The sequence below is a fragment of the Castor canadensis genome, chromosome 1 (genome assembly GCF_047511655.1).
Source record: "Castor canadensis chromosome 1, mCasCan1.hap1v2, whole genome shotgun sequence".
In the NCBI taxonomy this organism is placed as follows: Eukaryota; Metazoa; Chordata; class Mammalia; order Rodentia; family Castoridae; genus Castor; species Castor canadensis.
The window spans coordinates 91,919,548-91,946,380 of NC_133386.1; the positions used below are offsets into that span (position 1 = coordinate 91,919,548).

Here is a 26,833-nt window from a genome sequence, read left to right on the forward strand (position 1 = left end):
TCTAAGATAACAGGTAATGTCTTATGGCGGGCTGTCTGTACTGAATGCTGAAAACTGACAGACGTTGTCATCTCATGCTGAAGAGAGATCCAAGCCCTCTCCCGGCTGATCCCAGAGATTTGTCAAAAAGTATTCATTTTAACTGCGAATTTCAAAGGGTGGAGATGATTATCTGTCATTTGCAATGTGCCTGACAACCAATAAATAGTGCTGAAATGAACTGACATTGAAATACACTGGCGGCTTGGAATTAAAAACAAAGATGAAACCCGGTCCTGCCCACACATTCTCTGTTGGGAAGACGGTGGCTGAAGTGCGCATGCTCGGCATCCCCTGTGGCTTTGGGTCCGGGAACCTCAGGTCCACTCTGAGTCATTTGATGACTGGAGCCATGTGAGATTGTTTTTGCAACACTCTGCTTGAAGAGTGATGTGTTCAGTAACGCGGGGTACTGGCTAGGTGAGTGGAATGGAGTCAGAACATGGGTTCTAGAATTCAGAGGTGACTCCCAGATTGCACCTCAGCTCCTGGAAGGTCAGTTTCTGCAATGTAGGTATTCTGTGGTTGCTTGTTGAATGAATGAATGAATGAATGAGACTGTATTTATCACAACCATCTCCACACCAAAGGAAGCTTTGATTCATGAAGCACGCTCATTAGCTTTAGTGAGAATCAAGGCAAAGTGACTGGAAACAAGAGACTTTTATTCTCCCTCAGGCTCCTTCAAGCCACCAAAAAGCACAAAACCCCAGCAAAAGCAATTGTCTTGCTTCATCCTTTCAAGTCAAATGCCCTTTTACACAGATTGCCTGTCTCTAAGCCTTGCCGCACAGGTACACCAGCAATACACAAAGTAGGATGGCAGGTATTTACACAGGAAATTGAGAATCAGATACTCACATTTTTTAAGAATAACTCATCAGAGAAAGAATTATAATTACTGAGCATCTAATATGCACCAAGAGCTACCTCTTGTTGTCTCATGTCATCTTCATAGTAACCCTGTAAAATTATCATTAACATCCTTAGATGTGGAAATGGCAGGTCAAATAAATGAAATAACTTGACCAAGGTCATACAGAGAGCCAAGATGTAAACTCACATCTGCTCTATTCATCTCTTTCTAGCATCCAGTGCTGGTACTTGAGTACCTAACTATGTCATGTGTATACTTCAAGGAAGGATCAATAATTAGGAAATGTATGTTGGAAAAGAAAATCAAGCATCAAGGGAAAATGGGAAAGGGTGGAACAAATGGTAGGTGGTCTTTGTCCTTCCACCACTGGAGCCATGACCTTGTGTCTCATCTGCTTGTCCCTATAGACCAAGGAGAAGACTGTGATTTCAAAATTGATTCCAGCTTTCAAAATGTGTAGGTTTTCATGCCACACCCCCTTGGGTATTCTCAGGTATATTCTGGGGTTGGGCCCTGGAATCTGTATCCTTTGCAAGCATGGCAAATTTGAAACTCAGAGGATTTGATGTTACCTAATGTTTATAAATCAACCATTTAGGCTATATAGGTATATTCTTAAAAGAACATTCTAGCAAAGACTCTTATTATTATTTTAGTCATGCTAGAAAAGAAAAAGTTAAGGCAGTCAAACTGAAGTGTTTCTATATTGACATGTCCAAATTCTGATAGTTACAGTGTCATTCCACTGGCTTTTGGCAGTAGCCCCAATGAAGAAAGGTAAGCACCTTAAATCTAGTAATTCCACTTGATATTAGATTTTAAAAGGTTATGTGAGGTAAGAACCTGTAGACCTTTCGAGAAACAGTTAATCTCATGATTATGGAAGAAAATACAATAATAGTTGCTTAAGCCAGATTTTCCTTCAGTCATGTAGATTCTTTATTCATTTTTTGAACAAGAACTTTTTTAAGTGGTTGCCATCCTTCAGACCATACTGGGAGCTGAGAACAAGAGCTGCTTGTTTTCACTAATCTTGATGTGTATCACACCTCCTCAATTCCTGTGAAGAAAGAGTCAGGGTAAGATAAATCTAGTAGGTGAAAATACAGCAGAATATAAGTGTTCCCACTATGAAAAGGATCACTGCACCCTCCAGTGTTTATTTTCATGGACACACGGGTAAGACTAGTGTCAGCAACATTGCTCTATGAGTCTCTTGGGTTTTGAGAATTCCAAAATACTTCAAAAGGCTGTAAAGAGGTGGTGTTATACCTTCAACTTGAAGTAATCTTCAAACTCTATCTTGTTGAATCAGATAGTTATGTGAATGGACTTAATATTAGGACCAAAAAGGATTCAGTCCTTTGACTAAATGTCTCCTCTTTCCTAAAACACATTTTGGTTTCCAAATTATTTAACTCTTGAGTCACTGGATTCTTTCTCTCCTTGGCTATCTACTCCTTCCATACTCCCTTAGATAATTACTATTTCCTTCTTTAGTCACACCCACATATATCTCATTATCTTATCTCAATGTGAGAAATTTATCTAGATACACATGTGTACTTCCCTTTGAAGATGGTATCGTAGCATTTGTAATTTGTCTCTCTTATAATTGAACAAGTTACCTACAAGATGAGTATGCACATCCTTTTTACTTCATTCCTTTTAAATTCTTTGTCTATATTGCTGACATGTCACCTGCTTGAATAGCTAAAGTTGATTCTTTACTGGTTTGGCAGGTGAGAAGTTGATATACAACTAACAGGCAATTCTCCTTCAGGAAAGTCAAGATTGTGTAAGCATGCCTGATTCATGCCTGCCACAAGTGAGATGTGTAATTACAGAGCAACAACAAAGAGTGAGGATGATGACAGTCCAGGCGCAGCAACTGGTTCTCTAGTTCCATATGCTGACAGAGGAATTATGACCCTGGTTAAACAAGTATCTCTCACAGTCATTCCAGTCATTCCAAGGAGTGAAGTGACTTTTCTTCACATGTTCACAGGGAAGAGACTATATTTTCAAAGAGTATAGCTCTAAAAAGTCGTCAGGTGGATACAGACACCTGATGGTATGTTCTTCTGTTCATTTAATCAAATTCATTTATTTTTAAATATTTTGATAATGAGTCAAAGTATGAGACTAAAAGCACAAGATCTAGTGAGATGATTTGGGCATGAGCCTCGAGCTTGTCACTTTAGCTTGTGCAATTGATCATGAATTTGCAGGTACTCTTGAGACTTTGTTCCCCATTTGTAAAATAGAGGTCACATTAGTGTCTGCTCCTCAGGGCAGTTGTGAGGGTTAAATGAGATAATACTTATTAAAATCTTGCCCCAATGACTTGAATTTAGCAACTGCTCAAAAAATGGAAACTCTTATTAATTAAAATATTATTTTCCTAGGCATGTATACACATATTCAACTGATTCTCTGTCAAAAGGTGAGGGGCCTCTTCGGACCTCAACTGCACTGAGCTTAAGAAAGGCTTTGACAAGGGGTGAAAAACCATGTGATTGAATTCACACTAATCCTATTGGTACAAAGTCAATCAGAGAATGTTGAGGTTCCTATTTCTCCTGGCGAAAAAAATAAGAAATAGTGCTGTGTGACTCAAAGTTCCCTTTCTTTAAAATGAAATTTCCTTTGATTTATTATGGTGAAAGTAAGTCCTGAGAGAGGCTATAAAACAATGATCAAATACCATTAAAAAGCACTAAAGTACTTTGGGCATAATGTATTCACAATGCACATTAGCATATTAAAGAGTCACAGAATACTAGCAGAAAAGAAACCAGTTGAAACTTTCTATCATTTCCCAAATTCATTTCCACTTCTCTGCAGAATTTTTTAAATAACATCGATTAGCATCTCAAGGAACAATGCTTTTTTGTTTTTGTTGCTGTTGTTTTTATAAAATTTTTATTAGGATATATTCATTACACAGGGGGGTATTCATAGTGACAATACTGATTAGACTTATATTGTACATTATTTACATTGCCCCCATTGTCTCTCCCCCTCAACCCCCTCCCTGCCCCATTTAAAGCAATTGCAAGAGGCATCTTAGTTCTATTTCATATAGGTTTATGAAATCTATCTCACCTTAATCTACTTCATGCATCCTTCCCACCGCCCCCCACACACTGAACAATGCTTTGAAGAGAAGCTACAAAGACTTGTTTCACTATTATCAAGCAGTGAAAGGACTCAGATGTGGGAACCAGGCAAACTTTCTCTGACCCTGACCCTCACCAGTAGTCTAATCTTGGGCAGGTCACCTGCCTTCTGCACATATAAAATGAAATGATGCTACATCCTCCATAGATAGACACACAGAGAAGGTTCATTACAAAAAGATTTGAGGTGGGAACATGAATTGGTGAAAAAAAGTTAATACTTTTAAAATGAAACCCTAACATACCAGATAAATTCAAGGAAAAAGTTCTCAAGAGTAAAGTCTTTGGATATAGGATGTCTGAAGCGGTTGGGTGTGTTCAAGATATAAGTATTGACTAAAGTGTGAGGTATGTTCGGAGAAGGAGCAGGGATCAAGATAGGGAAGAAGATAATTCAGTGCTTAGATACTAGGCCACCAATAGAAATGGTGAGAAAAATATGGGTAGGAGTGGCTGATGAATGAAGCTAGGCTCTTTTTAAAAAAAAAAATTATATATATATATATATATATGCTAGTTTGAAGAGCTAACCAACCACCCAGTTGGCAAGCTCATCTATTTCTCTCTTAGGAAAGAGAACATAGCTTGAGAAATAAACCGAAGAAATGCTAGTGCATTATTGTGAAATTTTTGAGAAAAGGATTATGTCTTATTCAGTCCTGTGTCTTCGGTATTCAACTAATGTCTGGTACCTAGCAGGAGCTTTAAAAATGTTTGAAAAGTGAATTCATAAATGAATGAATTAATACCTTGAAAGCCTAACAAAACAAAGTAGATTCCAAGTCATATAGTCAGAGCAGGGTAAAATGTCAACTGACATTTTAGTTGAAACCTTGAAACAGGGACAATCAACAATTAAAGAAGTATGGAGAAAAAGAAGGGAACACAGAACAAAACCAAGAACTATGACTTATTTGGTGCCTCGCAGAAACTAGTGAAAACAGAGGGAGTCAACGAGAGTAAAGGAGAAATGAGTGTTTTCCAACATGGCAGGAAAGAAAGGAGAAAGTGAGTGGTCGGTGATATCAAATAATTACAGGAGGTCAAGAAGGATCCGACTTGTCTTCCATAAATATTATTCCTTTCATCAATGTTCTGGGAAAAGCAGAATAATAATGTTCTAAAGTCCTAATGTCTTGGATCTGGGTCTACAGCCCTGTATAGAATAAAAATCCTCTTGACACATGCACATTTTTAGAATTTGAACTTAAAATAAATAAGCTCAAAGATAGGAGAAAAATAGAGACCTAACTTGATTTTTTTGTTTTTAATAGAGACTAATTTTTAAAAATTTTTTTAATTGTGAAAATGTTAAGTATAGGCAAAGGTAAAAAGAGAAGCCTAATGAATCTCAACGAATCTATCACTCAGATTGAATGCATGTTCAATTTTGTTTTGTCTATGCCTCCACTCTCTTTCCCCCACTCACACTGAATGCAACACCACATACCATGTCATTTCACTCATGTTTAATGCACTCACATTCCTCTAAAAGAGAAACTCATGTTTTTCTAAAAAATATAGGATCAGTCTAAAATTTCAACCATAATATCATCATGCATAAAAAATCAGCAATAATTACTTTATATCACAAGTAACTAGTGTCCAAGTTCCCTCAGTTGTCTCATTCAAGTTCTTCTTATTGTTCTATAGTCTATTTATTTTTATAGGGGTCCACACAAAGTCCATATAACACGGTTGGTTGATCTATCTTTATGACAAGATTTTCCAAGCTAGACCCATAGGTCTATAACTTTTAATGTGGAAGCCTATGACTAGAGTCATCTTTGAGATAAACCAGTAACATTTTCTTCATAGGGAGAATACTATCAGTTTTTTCTTAGAGCTACTATCAGTTTTTTTTTAAAGCAATTATCACCAAATTTCTTAGGAGGAGAAGGAGTGTTATTTAGATTCCCTCATGGATTAGCCTTTCCTCTACAAACATTTCTGTCCATAGTTGGCACACAAATAAATTATTCACTGACACTTTAGTGACTTTGATAGTTAAATATTTTAAAGATAGTACTTGTGTTAATAAAAATATTGTTATAATTCACAACACAACTTCATTAATAGGAGAAGAGGACAGTCTCCTGGGTAGATTGGACTCCCTTTTAAAGCCAGCACAACCATGACCAAGTAGGCATCATCCCAGGGATGCAGGGGTGGTTCAACATACGAAAATCAATAAACGTAATAAACCACATTAACAGAAGCAAAGACAAAAACCACTTGATCATCTCAACAGATGCAGAAAAAGCCTTTGATAAGATCCAACATCATTTCATGATAAAAGCTCTAAGAAAACTAGGACTAGAAGGAAAGTACCTCAACATTATAAAAGCTATATATGACAAACCTACAGCCAGCATTATACTTAATGGAGAAAAAGTGAAACCATTCCCTCTAAAATCAGGAACCAGACAAGGATGCCCACTATCTCCACTCCTATTCAACATAGTACTGGAATTCCTAGCCAGAGCAATTAGGCAAGAAGAAGGAATAAAAGGAATACAAACAGGTAAAGAAACTGTCAAAATATCCCTATTTGCAGACGACATGATCCTATACCTTAAAGACCCAAAAAACTCTACTCAGAAGCTTCTAGACATCATCAATAGCTATAGCAAGGTAGCAGGATATAAAATCAACATAGAAAAATCATTAGCATTTCTATACACTAACAATGAGCAAACTGAAAAAGAATGTATGAAAACAATTCCATTTACAATAGCCTCAAAAAAAATCAAATACCTAGGTGTAAACCTAACAAAAGATGTGAAAGACCTCTACAAGGAAAACTATACACTTCTGAAGAAAGAGATTGAGGAAGACTATAGAAAGTGGAGAGATCTCCCATGCTCATGGATTGGTAGAATCAACATAGTAAAAATGTCGATACTCCCAAAAGTAATCTACATGTTTAATGCAATTCCCATCAAAATTCCAATGACATTCATTAAAGAGATCGAAAAATCTACCGTGAGATTTATATGGAAACACAGGAAGCCACGAATAGCCAAGGCAATACTCAGTCAAAAGAACAATGCAGGAGGTATCACAATACCTGACTTCAAACTATATTACAAAGCAATAACAATAAAAACAGCATGGTACTGGCACAAAAACAGACATGAAGACCAGTGGAACAGAATAGAGGACCCAGATATGAAGCCACACAACTATAACCAACTTGTCTTTGACAAAGGAGCTAAAAATATACGATTGAGAAATAGCAGCCTCTTCAACAAAAACTGCTGGGAAGACTGGTTAGCAGTCGGCAAAAAACTGAAACTAGATCCATGTATATCACCCTACACCAACATTAACTCAAAATGGTCAAGGATCTTAATATCAGACCACAAACTCTAAAGTTGATACAGGAAAGAGTAGGAAATACTCTGGAGTTAGTAGGTATAGGTAAGAACTTTTTCAACGAAACCCCAGCAGCACAGCAACTAAGAGATAGCATAGATAAATGGGACCTCATAAAACTAAAAAGCTTCTGTTCATCAAAAGAAATGCTCTCTAAACTGAAGAGAACACCCACAGAGTGGGAGAAAATATTTGCCAGCTATACATCAGACAAAGGACTGATAACCAGAATATATAGGGAACTTAAAAAACTAAATTCTCCCAAAACTAATGAACCAATAAAGAAATGGGCAAGTGAACTAAACAAAACTTTCTCAAAAGAAGAAATTCAAATGGCCAAAAAACACATGAAAAAATGCTCACCATCTCTAGCAATAAAGGAAATGCAAATTAAAACCACACTAAGATTCCACCTCACCCCTGTTAGAATAGCCATCATCAGCAACACCACCAACAACAGGTGTTGGCGAGGATGCGGGGAAAAAGGAACCCTCTTACACTGTTGGTGGGAATGTAGACTAGTACAACCACTCTGGAAAAAAATTTGGAGGCTACTTAAAAAGCTAAACATTGATCTACCATTTGATCCAGCAATACCACTCTTGGTTATATACCCAAAAGACTGTGACACAGGTTACTCCAGAGGCACCGGCACACCCATGTTTATTACGGCACTATTCACAATAGCCAAGTTATGGAAACAGCCAAGATGCCCCACCACTGACGAATGGATTAAGAAAATGTGGTATTTATACACGATGGAATTTTATGCAGCCATGAAGAACGAAATGTTATCATTCGCTGGTAAATGGATGGAATTGGAGAACATCATTCTGAGTGAGGTTAGCCTGGCCCAAAAGACCAAAAATCGTATGTTCTCCCTCATATGTGGACATTAGATCAAGAGCAAACACAACAAGGGGATTGGACTTTGAGCACATGATGAAAGCGAGAGCACACAAGGGAGGGGTGAGGATAGGTAAGACACCTAAAAAATTAGTTAGCATTTGTTGCCCTCAACGCAGAGAAACTAAAGCAGATACCTTAAAAGCAACTGAGGCCAATAGGAAAAGGGGACCAGGAACTAGAGAAAAGGTGAGATCAAAAAGAATTAACCTAGAAGGTAACACACATGCACAGGATATTAATGTGAGTCAACTCCCTGTATAGCTATCCTTATCTCAACCAGCAAAAACCCTTGTTCCTTCCTATTATTGCTTATACTCTCTCTACAACAAAATTAGAGATAAGGGCAAAATAGTTTCTGCTGGGTATTGAGGGGGTAGGGGGGATAGGGAGGGGGCGGAGTGGGTGGTAAGGGAGGGGGTGGGGGCAGGGGGGAGAAATGACCCAAGCCTTGTATGCACATATGAATAATAAAAAAAAATCAAAAAAAAGATAAATGTTTAACAGATGAACAAAAAATAAATAAATAAAGCCAGCACAACCTAGAGACAGATTGAGAGAAAAGGACAGAGAAGAGAAAACAAAAAAGAAGAAAAGAAAAGCTGTTTTAGAAACTCAGAGTGAGAAAGAGAAACTTGAAAGAAAACTCACACTGCCCTGGAAGGAAAGAAGGGGCCAAAATAAACACAGGACCTAACCTAGATGTACACACATGATGGGCACATTATCTGATTAGCTCACTCCTCCAAATGACTGCCTAAGGTCAATACTATTATTTCAGAGATTTCAAAACAAGGTACACAGAGGTTAAAAAATCCCCATCTTCAGGGGAGCACAACAGTGTTTTGGTTACCTGGAGAGAAAGGCAATGTTTTCTCCACATGTGCCAGCAAGTGAATGGGCTTTTCTTTAAGTAGAAAATGGTACTTGAAGATCACATTCCTCTGAGATCTGGACACCAAAGCAGAGCATTTGATCATTTGGAGAGACCTGGTGTTCACTGAAGAAGGAAGCGCCCCCCCACCCCCACCCCACACACAACTCACAAATCAAACAGTTGTGAAATGAAGAGAAAGGGGACCATCCACACAGAAAGGCCAGGAAGAGGCTACACACACAGCCAGTGAAGCCCCAACTACCTGCCAGTGTGAATGAGAAATTGATGCTATTTGTGCTTGTTGAGATTTCCCATAGCTTTACAAGAACCAACCCAATGCTTTTTAAAAACACATATTTTATTACAGTCCTTGTCAAAAACTTCCTGCAAGAAGAAATGGTTCATATGTTTGCTTTGGCAATGGCAGGGTGTTGGAAAGTTTCAGAAGCTTGTAAGGAAAGGCACCCAATAGTATGCAAGACTTTGGTGGCTGGTTAAGAGAGGCAAGAGAGCTTTGAGGTGGATAGGAGCAAGTTATGACATGGTTGTAAGAGTGAGAGTGAGTATGGAAAGTTTTTCTATGGGGGCATCTCATTCCTTGACAATAGATAAGATCAGCATAATTTCTTCCTTTTAGTGCAACTCTGCCCATTCTTTACTGCCTGATTCATATTGATTACATTTGGGCTGGATATAAAGCTGGTGGTTGTTTTCCCTTTTTTTTTCCCTCTGTCTCTTTTTTGTGGTCCTGGAATTTGAACTCAGTTTTGTGCTTGTTAGGCAAGCACTCTACTGCTTAAGCCAGCCTCCAGCCCTTTCTGTTCTGATTATTTTGGAGATAAGGTCTCACTTTTTGCCCATGTCACCTTGGACCACAATCCTCCTATATTATCTTTCTTGCAGAATCTGTGATGGCAAGTGCACACCACCATACCCAGTCTTTGGTTGAAATGGGAATCTCACAAACTTTTTGTATGGGGTAGCCTTCAAAGGCAATCCTCCTGAACTCAGCCTCCTAAGTAATTATGATTATAGACATAAGCCACCATCACCCAGCAAGATTCTTCTTCTCTTTCCTCCTTCCTCCTCCTCCTTCTCCTCTTCCTCCTCCTCTTTCTTCTCCTTCTTTCTCTTCCAGTATGGGGTTTGAACTCAGGAAGGGCCTTGTGCTTTCCAGGCAGCCACTTTACCATTTCAGCCATCTTTCCAGTCCTCCCAAATTTAATGTGCATTTATTGAGTACATATTATGTATGAAATATCTTTTATACTTGGCTTTTGGATAAGAATAATGAGATCAAAGTAATCAAAGCAAAAATCCTTGTGCAACGTCTTCCATGAGCCACTTTTAAGAAACATTGTTTCTTAAAACAATGTTTTATGCTCTTTGAGCTCTACTTTGTGCTATTTCTTTTTCTCTTTACTAGAATGTGTTAATTATATAAAATACAAGGTTCCATTATGACATTTTCATACATGAATACAATGTGCTCTGATCATGATCACCCCTCATCACCTTCTTTTTGCTCTCTCCCACCTTCCTCAAATAGCCCCCCTCCTACTTTCATATCTTTTTTTTTTTTAAATCTAGATTCCACGTATGAGAGAAAGCATGCAACATTTGTCTTTCTGAGTCTGGCTTATTTCACTTAATATGATAATATCCAGTTCCATCCTTTTTCTTGCAAATGACATAATTTTAATTCATATTTATAGCTCAATGATGCTCCATTGTGTATATATGCCACGTTTTCTTTATCCATTTTTCTGTTGATGGGCACCTAAACTTATTCCATAATTTGATTATTATGAATAGTGCTATGATGAATATAAATGTGCAGGTATCTCTGTTGTATGTTTACGTTCCTTCAGGTAGATACCCAGGAGTAGTATAGCAGGGTCATATGGTAGTTCTACTTTTAGTTTTGTGATGAACTATTTTCCATTCTCACCATAATATGTAAATATTCCATCCCATCCTTAGTGCCATTTTTGTTTGTTTGTTTTCTTGATGCGAACCATTCCAACTGGGATGAAATAGAATTTCAATGTCATTTTGACTTGCATTCATTTATAGCTAAGTATCTTAACATTTTTTTCATTAATTGGCCATTTGTACTTTTTTGAGAATTGTCTGTTCAATTCATTTGTCCATTAATTGGATTATTGTCTTTCTGGTCTCTAATATTTCTAGTTCTTCATATTTTCTAGATATTAATCTCTTGTCCAATGAATAGCTTGCCAGGATTTTTCTCCTATTCTGTAAACTGTCTCTTCACTCTATCAATTGTTTCCTTTGTTGCGCAGATTTTTAATTTGATGCAGTCCCATTTGTCATTTCCTGCTCTTATTTCCTGAGCTATTGGAGTACTATTCAGAAAGTCATTGCCTATGCCTATATGCCTAAACGAGTGTTATTCCTGTTTTTCCCAGTAGTTTCAACATTTCAGGTCTTACATTAAGGTCTTTGAATTCTGAATTGAATTTTGTACAGAGTCAGAGATAGGGGTTACTTTCTGTCTTCTACATGTGGGTATCCAGTGTTTCCACTTTTTTTGAAGAAACTGTCTTTTCTCCAAAGTATGTTTTTGGCATGTTTTTTAAGAATCAGATGGCTGTAGCTGCGGTAGTTTATTTCTGGGATTTATAGTATTTTCCATTGGGCTACATGCCTGTTTTTGTGCCAGTACCATGCTGTCTTTGTTAGTATGACTCTGTGGTATAATTTGATATCAGGCATTATGATACCTCCAGCATTGCTGTTTTTGCTCAAGATTGCTTTCTTGAGCTGCAATTTCATTGAAAATAAATCCTTTTAAGAGTTTACATAAAAGACTTGGGGTGTAGCTCAGTGGAAGAGTGCATGCCTAGCATGCTGGAGGTCCTGGGTTTGATCCCCAGAAATAGAAGTTTAGATTACAATCATATCAACTCAAGGCAAATTGTGAAATATGCTTTTGTCCCTCATTTTGACCTTAAGTATCCCAGACCTTATTTCCAGAATGTATTATTACCCCTTTCTCTTCCACTGTAACAGACTTTCCAAGACTGTTTCAAATTCTAAGTGCACACAAACACACATGTGTATTTGGAATGTGCAATTTCACACCCATGATACAGGTTTTACTTTCTCCTACAAGAATGGGTCATGGTAAAATGTAAATAGCCTGGTTCTCAGCTCAGTGCTAAATCTTAGCAAAGATAATGAGTAAGTATATAACTTCCTCCAAGACATGCTCTTTGGATGATTCTTGAATAATCCTATGCTCACTTACATAAAACCAATGGTATTATTCAGCTAACTTTTAGTTTTAAGTAACAGAAAAGGTTTAAGTGAGAAAGCTGAAAAGAAAAGGTGAGGGGCAAGACTAAATGGTAGGTGCTTGCCCAGCAAGCACAAGGCCCTAAGTTCAAACCCCCGTACTACCAGGAAAGAAGGAAGGAAGGAAAGAACAAAGGAAGGAAGGAAGGAAGAAAGAAAGGAAGGAAGAAAGGAAAAGTGTGTCATCATCTCGCATAACTGGTATGGCTTGGCATGGAGTTTAGCTTTAGATATAGCTTGAGCCAAGATAAAGTTATCAAGACATTTTCTCTCTCCATTTCAATGTCCCAACTATGTATGTCTTTGTGTTAACTTCATTCACAGGCAACCTCTCTCCACTTGGTGGCAAGAGTGTCCCTCAGTGCCTGCTTTACATACTTCCAGGTGAACAGCTTTAGCAGAAAGCTCCTCTTTCTCTTTCTCAAGAGTGCCAGAAAAAGTCACAGGCTGACTCTGCTTGGGCCAGCGTGGTCTTCATATCCATCTGTAGAACCAATCACTGTAGCAAGGGTGAAAGAATAGTCTGGAAAGCTAGAAGTAGGTCACACCCTCATCTGAAGACCCATCTGGAACACATAGGCAGAATATGAGAAGGGAGGGGAAATGCTCGAAGGTTACTTCCATCATACATAAGTGGAGGAAAAGAAATGCAGAGGCAGGGATAGATATGGTAGATAGATAGATAGATAGATAGATAGATAGATAGATAGATAGATGATAGATAGATAGATAATCCACCATGCCAGTTGGTGTGGCTCTGGTAGCAGCCAGTCCCTGACTCTTCCCGTCTTTGAAGTCCAGCCAACAAATCTTTCCCACCCTTCTGCATCGTTTACCCTCCTCATATCTATCACCAGAGAGCTGAGCCCTATGTAGCGCCTTTAATCTTTGCACAGATGAAAAATTCCCCAGGAAGACGTAATGTCTCATCAACCAATTACACATTAAATGTGACTAAAGCTTCTGAGTATAAGTTTATTATCATGTATGTAATAGTACGTGTACCAAGGGATAGGTTCTGGTCTCAGTATTTGACACGTTTTTTTCTCCTTCAAACTGGGTAGGTGAATTTTTTTTCTCTTTCTCATTATTGGCTTACTGAAAGGAAAATATCATTGCCAATTACTTCAGTCAAGTGAGAAGAAATTTATCATTTCTAACTAAAATGACATTTCTTAAAAAACGCACATCATACATGTCAGCAAAGAGAAGGTCCCAGGACTTTGCCAAACATCCATTTTTTTGCTAATTTTGTACAAACCACAAATGTTTGACCTCCTTCTATGAGGAATATTCATTAATTCATCCATTCACTCTCACATTCATGAAATAATTTGTTGAATGTAGAGAAAGGTTTATCATGAAGCCGTGAAAGCCTACATTTCAGAGGTCTTTACTATGTCCCTTTCAAAGATCCGAGAGAAACCCTAGGTATGTATTCACGTGATTATATATGTATTTGTAGAACTTATAAAAAATCCTAACTATAATAGGTTAATAAATAAATAGACATTTAAACTAATAAAATAAAGAGCTCAGTAACAAATTCATATATGTTATAATTGAATTATATAAAATACTTTATATATATATATAAATATATAATTTGTATCATAGTTTCCAAGGCAATTAAATGGAGAATTTAAAATCTTTTCAACAAATGCTGCTTGAACAGCTAGATATTCATTTGAGGGGGGAAAAAAATGAACAATCCCTCCTCATATAATACATAAAAGTCAGCTGCATATAAACTATAGACCTAAGCATAAAATCTAAAACGATAAAACTTCTCAAATAAGGTATAGGATAAAGTCTTTGTGATCTTTTGGAATACAAAGATTTCCTATACAAAACACTAGAAGCATTAAGCATAGAAGAACAAAACGAACTTTATCGAAATTAAAAACTTCTGGTCTTCAAAAGCCACAAACTAAGAGAAAATATGTACAACACAAAATGCTAAGAAAGACTTACATCCAAAATACTTACAACTCAATATAGGTAGATAAATAATCCAAAGAAAAAAGTGGGGGAAAACACCTGAAAGATATGGAACATTGTTAACATCAGGGAAATGCAAATTAAAACTCATCTGAGATACCACTACATACCCATTAGAGCAACTTAAATTAACAAGAGCATGAACCAAACCACTGAAAACAAAACACAGACAAAACTAAATGCTGGCAAAGCCATGGAGGAAGTGGAACTCTTATGTTGCTGGTGGAGAGGTAAAATGGTATAATCACTCTGAAAATAGTTGAGTAGTTTCCTTAAAAAACGAAATATGCAATGACCTTGCAACCTAGCTATTTTAGTCTTAGGGGTTGTATTAGACTTTTCAGCACTGTGACAAATAGGAAAGATTTATTGTGGCTCACAGTTTTGGAGGTTTCAGAGGCCGTGGCAGAGCATCATGGCTGCTAGGAAGCAGAGAGATTAGAATGACTATGCAAGTCGGCTTTCTCCTTTTTCCCCTTTTATTTCACTGAGCCCCCCTAACCTCTGGGATACTGCTGCCCACTTACAAAGTATGTCTTCTTGCCCTAAGTTAAACCTTTTTGGAAACATCCTCACAGAAACACCCACAGGTGCGGTTTACTAATCTCCTAAATGCTTCTTAACCCAATCAAGTTGACAAGATTAACTATCACAAGTCTACCCCTTGTCAATTTGACACCCAAACACCTTAAGCCATCTCATTCCATCCCTGGCCCCCCAAAAGTTCAAGTCTATCTCATAATGCAAAATGCATTCCATATGTCTCCAAGAGTCCCCATAGTTAGAACAATTCCAACACTTTGAAAGTTCAAGTCCAAAGTCTTCTCTGAGACTCAAGGCAAACTCTTAGCTGTGAGCACCTATAAAAATCAAAAAGAAAATTGCATACTTCCAATATTCAGTTACACAGAGTCACCATTCTCATTCCAAAATGGAGGAATGGGGGCATAGAAAGGACAGATAAGACCAAAGCAAGATCAAAACCAGCAGGGCAAAGATTAAATCGTATGTCTCCATGTCTGGCATCCAGGGTACACAGTGTTGAAATGTGGGCCCCGAGCTCTTGGGCAGCCTGCCGCCATGACCTTGCCAGTTGTAGATCCATAGCCTCTCTCTTGGCATTGCTCCACTTGTTGCCTGTGACTTTCCTCAGCAGATGTTCCACATTCCTGGCATCTCTAATTTTCTGGAGTCTCCATTCTAACTCTGACTTTACCTCACAGCTTCATGCACTGCCCTCTCAGAGGCTGTCTGCAGGGGTTCTGATCCTGCTACTCATTACCTAGGCTCCCAGGCTTCCCTTTGAAATCTGGATGGTCCCCATAACTTGCATTTTGGATGCCAGTAAAACCAGCATCACATAGTCTTGGGGCATGAAAAAATGATTGGCTGGCCTGTAGTCCAGTTCCAAATAGAATTCTCATTCTAATCTGAACCTTTATCAGCACAGTCTGCCTGTCCACATTCCTGTTGCATCCTGGTCTGAGCTCCCATCAGAACCACCCATGAAGCTGTACCTATTAGCATTGTAGGGTTTCTCTAACCTGTATCCCTAAATTCTTCCCACAAACTAGTTCCAAAGGCATCTGAGCCACATTGTCAGCTAGTCACAGCACCCCACTTGTCTGGTGCCAATGTTCTGTGTTAGTCAGTGTGTACGGGTATACAGTGGAATGAGTGGTGCCTGTGCGGCCTCCTGGTTACCCTTTTTCCACTGAGCAAAGTCCCTCTTTCTTCAGGCTTTACTTCTGGAGTGACACAACAATAGATGCTATGCCCTGAAGTTTACTTCTAACTTGAGAACAGATGAGCTGTGTCTCATACTTGAAGTTAAAAAACTCCAGTAAAATAGAGGAAATAATTTTTAAAAGATTAAAACTAATTACACACAAAATAAAACTATGGAGCACAACTTTCAAAATGCTAGAATTTTGAAGCAAATAATACTGAACAGATAGAAAAATAATGGAAAGTAAAAATGAAGGAATTATACAAATAAGCAACAAATATCAGTTGATGTTTTTAGTAATTGATAATAACTATAAATAAATTATAACCTTTTACTTTAAAAAAGAAAAGCAAAGGCTTTCAGATTGGATCAAAATACCAAATGTAAGGCTGGGCATGGTGGTTTGTGCCTTTAATACTAGCTACTTGGGAGGCAGATCAGGAGGATCACTCTTTGAGACCAACCCAGGCAAAAAGTTAGTGAGACACCCCCCCCTTTTCTCAACTAATAAAAGCTGGGCACAGTGGCACACGGCTGTAATTCCAGCTACACGGGGAAGGACTGCAGTTCAGCCTGGCCCAGGCATAAAAAGAAGCCCTGATTGAAAAATAACAAAAGCAAAAAAAGGGCTGGGGGCATGACTCAAGTGGTAGAGTTCAAGATCCTGAGTTCAAACCCTAGCACTGAAAAAAAAGAACAAAAAACTTCACAAAACCCAAATCTAGGTAAAATGCCATTCTCATAAGATAACCTTAAAACATGTTCAATGCTTAAACATTACAGAATGTGTAAAGAGAAATAAAGAAAGACAAAGAAAAGAAGATGAAGTGAAACCAACAGGAGATAAAATAGAATTCAACAAGAATGACAAATTTAAACAGGATCAAGAGGCTTAAAAGAACATGATATGCAAGAATTTTAAAAATTTGAATGTTAAAATTAAAGGTCTAATTTTAAAATATTTAATTTTATCCTCTCTAGAGAAAATTCATAATTTTGAAACATGGTAATTTTACAAAAGTCCCAGTGCATAGAAATTGCTCAGACAATATTCTCTCATTATAATTTCAAAAATCATAAATTAATAGCAAAATAATTAATGACAGTAGAAAATAGACATTCTTAGAGAATCTAAAATTACTCAAATAAATGTGGGGTCAAAATAGAAACTGACAGTACAATTGTGTCTTGTTTGAAAATGAATATAATAAAAAAAAACTCCAAATACTGCTATTCACAAGACAGTGTGGTAAATGAGCACAGAGTAAATATATTTGAAGAAGCTAATAAGAGGAACTTACACTACTTACTATTAAATATTATAAAACCATAATAATTAAGACACGATTTCTCTAATCTCTTACACCAGAAACCATAGAAGACTTGAGCTGGCCCAGTGACCTCTTCCCCCTTTCTGATTCACATCCTCGGTAATGATTCTTCTACATCATAGCTAGATTCCCCTGCAAGACTTGAAAGGTAATCACAGAATGATGATAAGGCAAATGATAATCTACATTAACGTCCCCAATCATGGGAGTGATGGAGTGACTCTAACCGACTACTACAGAAAGTGTGGTTTGCTGACTGGTAATATTGGCGTCACCTGCAAAGCTGTCAAAAATACAAATTCATGTGACCCACCTAGTTCTACTGCACAGAATCTCTGAAGGTGAGACCCACCATCTGTGTTTAACATTCTCCTCAGTTGATTCTTATGTACGCTAATGACGGAAAACCATTCTCTAATCTATTCCCCCCTACCCCACCCCACCCCCGCCGTTTACATCTGAGTTTCTCATGATACCTAGCCAGGTTTGTTTTCCATTAACTGGAATAATGTTTCTTCTAGATAAGAAGAAACCTATGTAGGTGGGGAGCTTGAAAAGTAGGGAACCAAGCACTGGGAATCAGAAATATAAATGAGGTAGGGAAGGAAGGATGGAGGTCACAGGAAATATGACTCCATATTCCCTTTAGGAGATAACATAGTTCTTGTCCCTTATGAGCTCAAGAGCTAAACGATTCTCTAACAAAGACTTTATATCTAATGGGCTGGGTGACCAGGCTCAGGACAGAACCTCAGTGATTTTCTCCCACTTGCCTGGCTTCTCTCTCAACTCTCTTCCTCATTCTGGCTCAACAGTATATGGATTGTGGCTTAAGTATTTGTACCATAGAGTGACAAAAAGTCTGTTATACTGGGTATCCTTCATTCATATTTTACATAACACCATGGCAAACATGTAAACCTATGTTCTCAGGACATATACACTGTCATCCCTCAGTATCTGTCAGGGTATTGGTTCCAGTTTTTTTTCCAAATGATCAAGTCCTTACATAAAATGGCATGATGTTAACATAATACCTATATGCATTCTCCTGTACTCTGTAACTCTTCTGTAAATTGGAATACCTAATACAATCTAGGCGCTAAGAAAATCATTATGTCTGTTATATAGAGAATGACAAGAAAACATTCCATACTCATTCGATACTCAGCAATTTTCCCCCAACTACAATATTTTTGATCTGTGGTTTGTTGAGTCCACAACGCAGAACCACAATTATAGAAGTCTGACTGTACTACCAAAGTTCCTGTGTGTGTGTATTTCTGTGATACCTTATTACCTATTAAAATTCCCATGTCATAACAGAAAAAGATACACCTATATCTTCTTTTAAATTTTGGGGAGACTGGGAACCATTCATCACAGATAGCATAGATCACAAAAGTACTACCCTTCAAACGGGGATAGACCTACACTTTCCAGAAAAGTGGCTACTAATCTGTGACCACTTCTACAATTTATGAGAGGTTCCTGGTGTTTCCATGAGGAGTAGCCAGGCTTTAGGAAATTTGGCAGTGTTAGGTGATACAATACTTTTGCTGACGTCTTCACATAAGTATTCCAGTCTAGTCACTCGGCGTGGGGAGAGATCATGAGAAGCCTATGAGAACTTGACAGAAGCACAGCTGCCCGATAATCGGCAGGCTGAGTTTGGCATGATAGTGCAAGGTGCAGCTCACTGCTTTTCCTAAGTTTTTTACTTTCAGAGAAGTAGGAATGCAGGCTTCTCTTTGTTACAAGGTCACACCCCTCCCTGAGAACTGTTGCTCCACCTCCTTGTTTACCACTGGATATAAAAGACTCACTGGAGGAGGACAAGGTAGTTTTGTTTTTTTTTTTTTTTTGAAGTGTAACTTTAAATTTATTCTGTGTTAATTGAGGCTTGAGGATAGCTAGTGTCCTTCAGTATATAAGATTTTTCATGTGTTTTTTTTATTTTTATTTTTTATTATTATTTTTTATTTTTTTATTATTCATATGTGCATACAAGGCTTGGGGTCATTTCTCCCCCCTGCCCCCACCCCCTCCCTTACCACCCACTCCACCCCCTCCCTCTCCCCCCCACCCCCTCAATACCCAGCAGAAACTATTTTCCCCTTATTTCTAATTTTGTTGTAGAGAGAGTATAAGCAATAATAGGAAGGAACAAGGGTTTTTGCTAGTTGAGATAAGGATAGCTATACAGGGAGTTGACTCACATTAATTTCCTATGTGTGTGTGTTACCTTCTAGGTTAATTCTTTTTGATCTCACCTTTTCTCTAGTTCCTGGTCCCCTTTTCCTATTGGCCTCAGTTGCTTTAAGGTATCTGCTTTAGTTTCTCTGCGTTGAGGGCAACAAATGCTAACTAATTTTTTAGGTGTCTTACCTATCCTCACCCCTCCCTTGTGTGCTCTCGCTTTTATCATGTGCTCAAAGTCCAATCCCCTTGTTGTGTTTGCCCTTGATCTAATGTCCACATATGAGGGAGAACATGCGATTTTTGGTCTTTTGGGCCAGGCTAACCTCACTCAGAATGATGTTCTCCAATTCCATCCATTTACCAGCAAATGATAACATTTCATTCTTCTTCATGGCTGCATAAAATTGCATTGTGTATAGATACCACATTTTCTTAATCCATTTGTCAGTAGTGGGGCATCTTGGCTGTTTCCATAACTTGGCTATTGTGAATAGTGCCACAATAAACATGGGTGTGCCGGTGCCTCTGGAGTAACCTGTGTCACATTCTTCTGGATATATCCCCAAGAGTGGTATTGCTGGATCAAATGGTAGATCAATGTTTAGCTTTTTAAGTAGCCTCCAAATTTTTTTTCAGAGTGGTTGTACTAGTTTACATTCCCACCAACAGTGTAAGAGGGTTCCTTTTTCCCCGCATCCTCGCCAACAGCTGTTGTTGGTGGTGTTGCTAATGATGGCTATTCTAACAGGACCAGGGAGTTTTTAATGGGGGATGGATTGATTGGTGGGCTGCTTGCAAAAATGACACTGCTGGTGGGCTTGAGTTATGCTGGAGATTAGAGGAAACATGGGACAGTGCAAGTCTGAGGGCTAAGACTTTAAGAGAGATCATGCTAAAGAAAAGCTAAGAGAAAACTTGGACAGAGTGAGTCTAAGGAAAGAGACTTTAAAGAATAGAAAAGAAGCAAGGTTTTAAAGAATAGTAAAGAAGCAAGACCTTAAAAAATAAGAGAAAACAAGTAATGAAGCTATTCTGTGTCTCCATCCCAGTGCCCAGCACACCTGGCCCCAGCTTTGTCTTCTATCGTTTGTCCTTTCTGCCTCTCCCGTCGCCCCCAGTTAGGTCAGAACCAGGAAAATGTGAGAAGGCTTGCTACAACTAGGGGCTGATGGAATGGCTCAAGTGGTAGAGCACTAGCATAGTAAAGCTTGAGGCATGAGTTCAAACTCTGGTACAGCAAAAAAAATAATAATAATACCAATCTAGTCACTAGAATTCCATTCATCTTTTGTATAGAGTCCAGCAGAAACCAGCTAAAGTGCTGTGCCAAGCAGAAAACATTCTGAGTGATTTCAGTAATGTTAAGGATTGATTAGATTTTAGGATTGACCTGAAGAAGATACAGAGAAATTTGCTCTCTAAAAATCATTGCTTATAATTTAGCTGTGAGTATCACTTACCTTTAACGTTTGCACCATGTCCTTGTGTGCTATGAGACATGACTACTTAACTAAAGTTTGGTTCTCTTGCTCTCAATGCTCGATTTTTTTTCCCTTTAAGACTAATGTCAATAAAATTCCCTTGTTGTGCCAATAGAATTTAAGTTGTACTATATAAAAACTAATAATTAGATGATGAGTCAGGCATAGCAACAAGGAATTGGGTGGAGCTTGCAAAATTTTAGTTTCACAAGAATGGAAAAATTAAGAGATGAAATTTTATTTAAGAGTGTGTGTTGGAGGAGTATTCTAGCTGCTTTATTTTCTAAAGTAAATTACTCTTCCATACTAGCTACATCATTTTAATGTATAGTTTTTTTCAGAGATGCTTTATTTGTAAACATCAGTGACTAATTCTTACCTCATAGTTTTCCTGCTTTCATCCTTGCTTCTTTGTTAAACTAATGTCTATACACCACAGGCAAAACCAACTGGAATTGAAAACCTGGTCTGTCTGACTCGTTAAGGTTTGTTGGTACAGCCACACCTCACCATAGGAGCCTGGAAATGCCAGTTATACAAGTCTCAGGCCAAATTGTCCACACCTCAGACAGATCATCTCAATTTCCTACCTCTTTTCTTTCTCCCTATGCACCTACTATTTTCCTCAAAAAAAGACACAAGTCCTCCCTCCCTTTCTTCCTCCCTCCTTCCCTCCCTTTCTTTACTCTTTCTCCTCTTCTCTTCCTTCTTTTCTCTGTCTTCCTACCTCTCCATCTCCATCTCCCTCTCCATCTGTCTTTTTCTTCCCTGTCCCCCCAAAGAAGGACCTGTCCTTTTTCTGCCCTGTGATGTTCTAGAGATCAAGACTGAAATGAGGACAGTACTGGCCTCCAGCTAGGCTCGGAAAACCCATGTCCTCATCTCTGCCACTTCGCCAGTCTTCATGTGTCTGAGCTTATGTAAGATGTGAGCCTGGCAGGATCCCCATCCTCACTTCTACCATGGCAGAATGGAAGGGCTGGCCTGGATTGTGGTTAACATTCTATGGCACTGATCTTTCAGTGGTCACTTTTGTTCTGTTCCTAGCTAAACTTCTCAATGGGAACTCTAGAGTTTGCAAAACTCAGACTTCCATGGTTTATAAAGTTTTTCACACTTTTGATTTCATTAGACCTTGGAGGCATAACAAGGAGGACTTCATTAATTTTGTTTTAGGGGTGAAGAAAAAGAGGCCAATAGTATTTACGATTTTCTCATTAGTTCACAGATTCTAAAAGGTGAAGCCAGAGTGAAGAGTTAAGCTATTAGTATGTGATCTCCTATTCCATTCAGCCATATTTCATGGCCTTCCTGAGTAAAACAGCTTAGAGAAGGTTGGTCCCTTCTATTCTTATTTCCAATGACTGAAAACACAAACTCCAATTTGTTTGGTTTTGATGCTGACTTATCTTTCCTCATCCTGAAGCTTTGGATCACTGGAAAGTAATTCAAGGGATAGATTCAGAAAGTGATCAATGTACATGTGGTTAATTAGGGTTGTTAGTCATTGGAAAAGATGGGACCAGGAGTAGAGTGAGGTGAGTGAGGCCTTTGTCTAGGGCACAAAATTTAAGGGAACACCAAAAAAATCAATAACAAAGATGAATATTTTCATGAATACTTTTTAAAATAAAAATTAATGTAAAAATTCCATTATGAACAGAACATCAAATTTTAAATAGGGATGGGATCCATAGGGGGAAAAATAAATTATTTCAAGAATTACATGAATGATAATTTCAATCTGCTAAAAATAGCTACTGTATCAGATCTATACTCTTTGCTTTCAGACTTCTGATTAATGTAAGGAAAAAGTAAACCATTCATTTAAATTACTATTAATTGTGTTTTGTTACTTGCAGTGATACACACTCTAACCTGAATCAATAAATTTGAGTCTCACTAGGTGAACATACCTATTTCTTAGGACTGCATCATACAGCAAGGAGGTACACAATAAATATTTATCGTTCTGAGAGAAATTTTTTACTAATTGGGGGTACTTAGGAAATAAAATGCTGATAAATTATGGAGATAATTCAAAGTTGCTGGGATAGACGGAATAGACAGAATAAAAAGGTAGGGTTAAGAGGGCCATAGCAAGTGACCAATCAATAGGATAATGACAGCAGTTCATGTGTGCCACTATTCATCCTACTTGAGAGAATGTTGATTTTATTTATGAGATCTGAAGCATTTTGAAGCATTTTCAATTGTAGCACCCATTTTTTAGTTCAGCTCATGGAACTGGTTCAAGCTATCAATTTATTTATGGGATAACTATATATTGACTTTAACTACTACTAAACAATTCACGGAAGCTATTTAAACACTCCTGTTCAAAGACATTGTCTTAGCCCTCAAAGAACTTACCGTTTCAGTAGGGAATTTTCTCCCATTGGCATGTTTCCTTCTGGCCTTGCCATCCCTATCTCTACCTCTACTGTCCGGCTCCAGGCTGTTCAGAGTTACCAGCAATGTCTTGAAGCAGAGCGGATTCTTGCTTCCATTGTGGTGGGGGTGTGAGCTAAGGTGCCAGCATTTTGACTTAGAACTCTGTCTGCATTTTCTCAGGAAAACACTGTTGATTGTACTAACAGATAGGTTTCAAGTACAACTTTTTTTATTATAAAGAATATATTAAGATGTATTCATTAGACAGGGGGTTATTCATAATTCTGTTTAGGCATATATTGTACATTGGTCAGATCTCCCCCATCTTCTCTTCCCCTCAACCACCTCTCCACCCCACGTAAAGCAATTGCAAAGGATTTCTTTGTTCTACTTCATATAGGTATATGAAGTCCATCAAGCATATATCCTCACCTTAATCTCCTTCACTCACCCTCCCCCCTCCTACTTGTATCCTCCCTTTTATCTCCCAGGTAAACTTATGCTCAATAGGTTTCATAGTTAAGCCGGTTTTAATATCCATGTATAATATTGTTTCAGTTGGAAGTTCAAATAAATGAATGATCTATAAATTTTTGGAACACAATCCAACAATAATTGGGAAACTACCTACATGGATGTTAGGTAACTTGTCTAATATGCCTAAGGAACATTCCTATAGTAACAATTTAAACTAATAGCAATGAATCCATGTTCACTTAGTGGGGCAAACTCTTATCATTCTTTGTGGATAGTGAACATCTAGCTAGAGACTATTGTATAAATTAATAATTGCAATATACCTTACTTTAACTTGCTCTCAATTAGCTCTTATTTTTAATATAATAATTTTTTCCCTTAATGTTCATAGGCATTTATTTCACACTTTTCTGGTGATACCTTGGGCATTTGACCCTTTTTACCATAACTACACATTAAAGGAATGGATTAAAATTTATTGCACTCTCCGGCACCATATCAGCAATCTTATATCTGTAGCATTAACTCTAAAAAGTTATCTTTAATCATAAAAGTTCACTGTATTTTTTTTAAGTGTTCTTTTAAATTGTACCATGTCCTTATATTAAACTATAACCTCATTTCCAGTAGATGAGAAACAAGTTAACAAAGTACATACTTCTTTGAGCTTATAATATTATGTGTTTATTTGACATATGCAATTAGTTTCTGATTATTGAAGACTAAGAAAGGAAACTTGACATCTAGTGCAGGCTTTCATTAACTATAAGAAGTTGGTCAAATTATTCCTAGCTTGCACCTTGAAAATTTTTTATTCACATATCCCAAATAAGCTGGTTTTTTAAGGAAATATTTCCATAAGCATACATTTCAGTCAATGAATTTTGAATATGTTTATAGGGAAGTAATATGTACCTAGGTAGTATCACATCTCTGACTGCATTGGCTACAGTATGTAATAAATGTAAGACTATGATCTGTACGCAAGCTATATATATATATATATATTATATATGTAATGAGCTAATATACTAATATAATATTAATGTATATTATACTATGAATATATATATTCATAAAAGCTGCTTATAAGCAGGATGCAAGGTTTTATGAAATGATTCTCACTCTCCTCACCTTTGTCTAGACCTTGATTTTATCACCTTTTATAATATAATTATTAGTTTCTTTGCCAATCTTCTCTACCAGTCAATGACTTCTTCAAAGGTTTGGAATGTATATCATTATCTTCCTGAGGCTAGCACAGTAATTGGTACATGCAAGGAATTCATTAAGTGTTTGTTGAATGAATGCATTTGACAATAATCTGAGGATATAAAGTATAATTACCATAAAAGATGATAGGAAAAGCTCTTTTTATATTATCCAGACACTACTTTTTGACAATGTCCTGTTTACAAAATTACATTGCTGCCCCTAAATTCTATGTAACTTTCAGTTACAGTTAGGAAACTTCTGACTTAAAATCTGAATAGGAAAGGAAAAATATTGCAAAAGTTTTCATTTTATTCATCACTGAAGTTGTTCAAAAATTATTCTGTGAAAAATGGTTAAGTTCAGGTGGTGACACAATTATGTAACCATGTCTACATATTTTAAGTTGCATAATTATGAATATAAGAAAAGTTGGACCAAGAATAATGCAATATATTAAAATCATATGATCTATTTCATGAATCTATGAAAAAATTTTATGTGATATGCATGTCTGCCTTATTTTTTTTAACTTCTCTGTATGCCACCATCGTTTTTCCTCATACAAAAAATAGTTAATATTTCACCCCCCACAAGGATAAAGAGTCTTGTTAGATCAGGGTGACCCACTTTCTATAATTCCATGGATAGGAAAATCAAACCCTTGCTCTAGTTGTATATGATATGCTCACTAACTGTCCCTAAGGTTACTGCCTAAAATAGGCTCACAGTTGTGTGTTTAATGAGGGAGGTCCCTGTCCTGAGCTGAACTGCCCATGTGGTACCTGAACGTCAATGAGGTAAGTACTGCATCCTGTGACAATTGGCAAATATTAATTGAAGTGAGACAAGTTACAAAATATAGTTTTATAATTATGTGACAGTAATACAAAGTATTACTATGACAATGATATAGAAACCCTGTATAATGATATTTCTTATTTCTTGAATATTTCATATTTGCTAGGCCCTGATCTAACTGCTTTCCAAACAATCTCTCATTAATCCTCTCCATATCCTTCAGAACTGAGGCCCAGGTGAGTGACACTGCCCTAGACTATAGACTATAGGTATCAGAGCCAGGACTTACAGCTCAATCAACTGACCCCAGAATCCACACTCCTTAATCAGTACAGATAGCAGGGAGATGTCCATTAAATACTGACAGGTGCTATGAGAATCCTGTGACTGCACTGTTAAAAACTCAGCAGTCAATCTTCAAAAATATCCACAGGCTCAGGCCCCTGGGAGCAGAATCATTAAGTGGACAGAATAGGAAATGTGGCATAATCCAACCTGCCCATGATGGCCAGGGAATGTTCCCTTTGCTATCCTTTACAAACCAAACATCAGCCTATGGCTAGTCCTCCCACAAATGCCAGTCATGAAGAGGAGAAAAATCAAAGCACAAGCCTCACCTACGCAA

At 37.6% G+C, this 26,833-nt stretch overlaps 1 long non-coding RNA gene across 1 annotated transcript; it reads right to left on the bottom strand.

The window, feature by feature from the left end:
* Nucleotides 1–1,841: 1,841 nt before the first annotated feature.
* On the bottom strand, nucleotides 1,842–21,380 carry LOC141420792 (uncharacterized). The gene is made up of 3 exons (XR_012445435.1): nucleotides 21,304–21,380; nucleotides 14,570–14,620; nucleotides 1,842–1,976 (listed from the first exon to the last, which is right to left on the bottom strand). It is a non-coding gene; the product is annotated as an uncharacterized lncRNA (long non-coding RNA).
* Nucleotides 21,381–26,833: the final 5,453 nt, after the last annotated feature.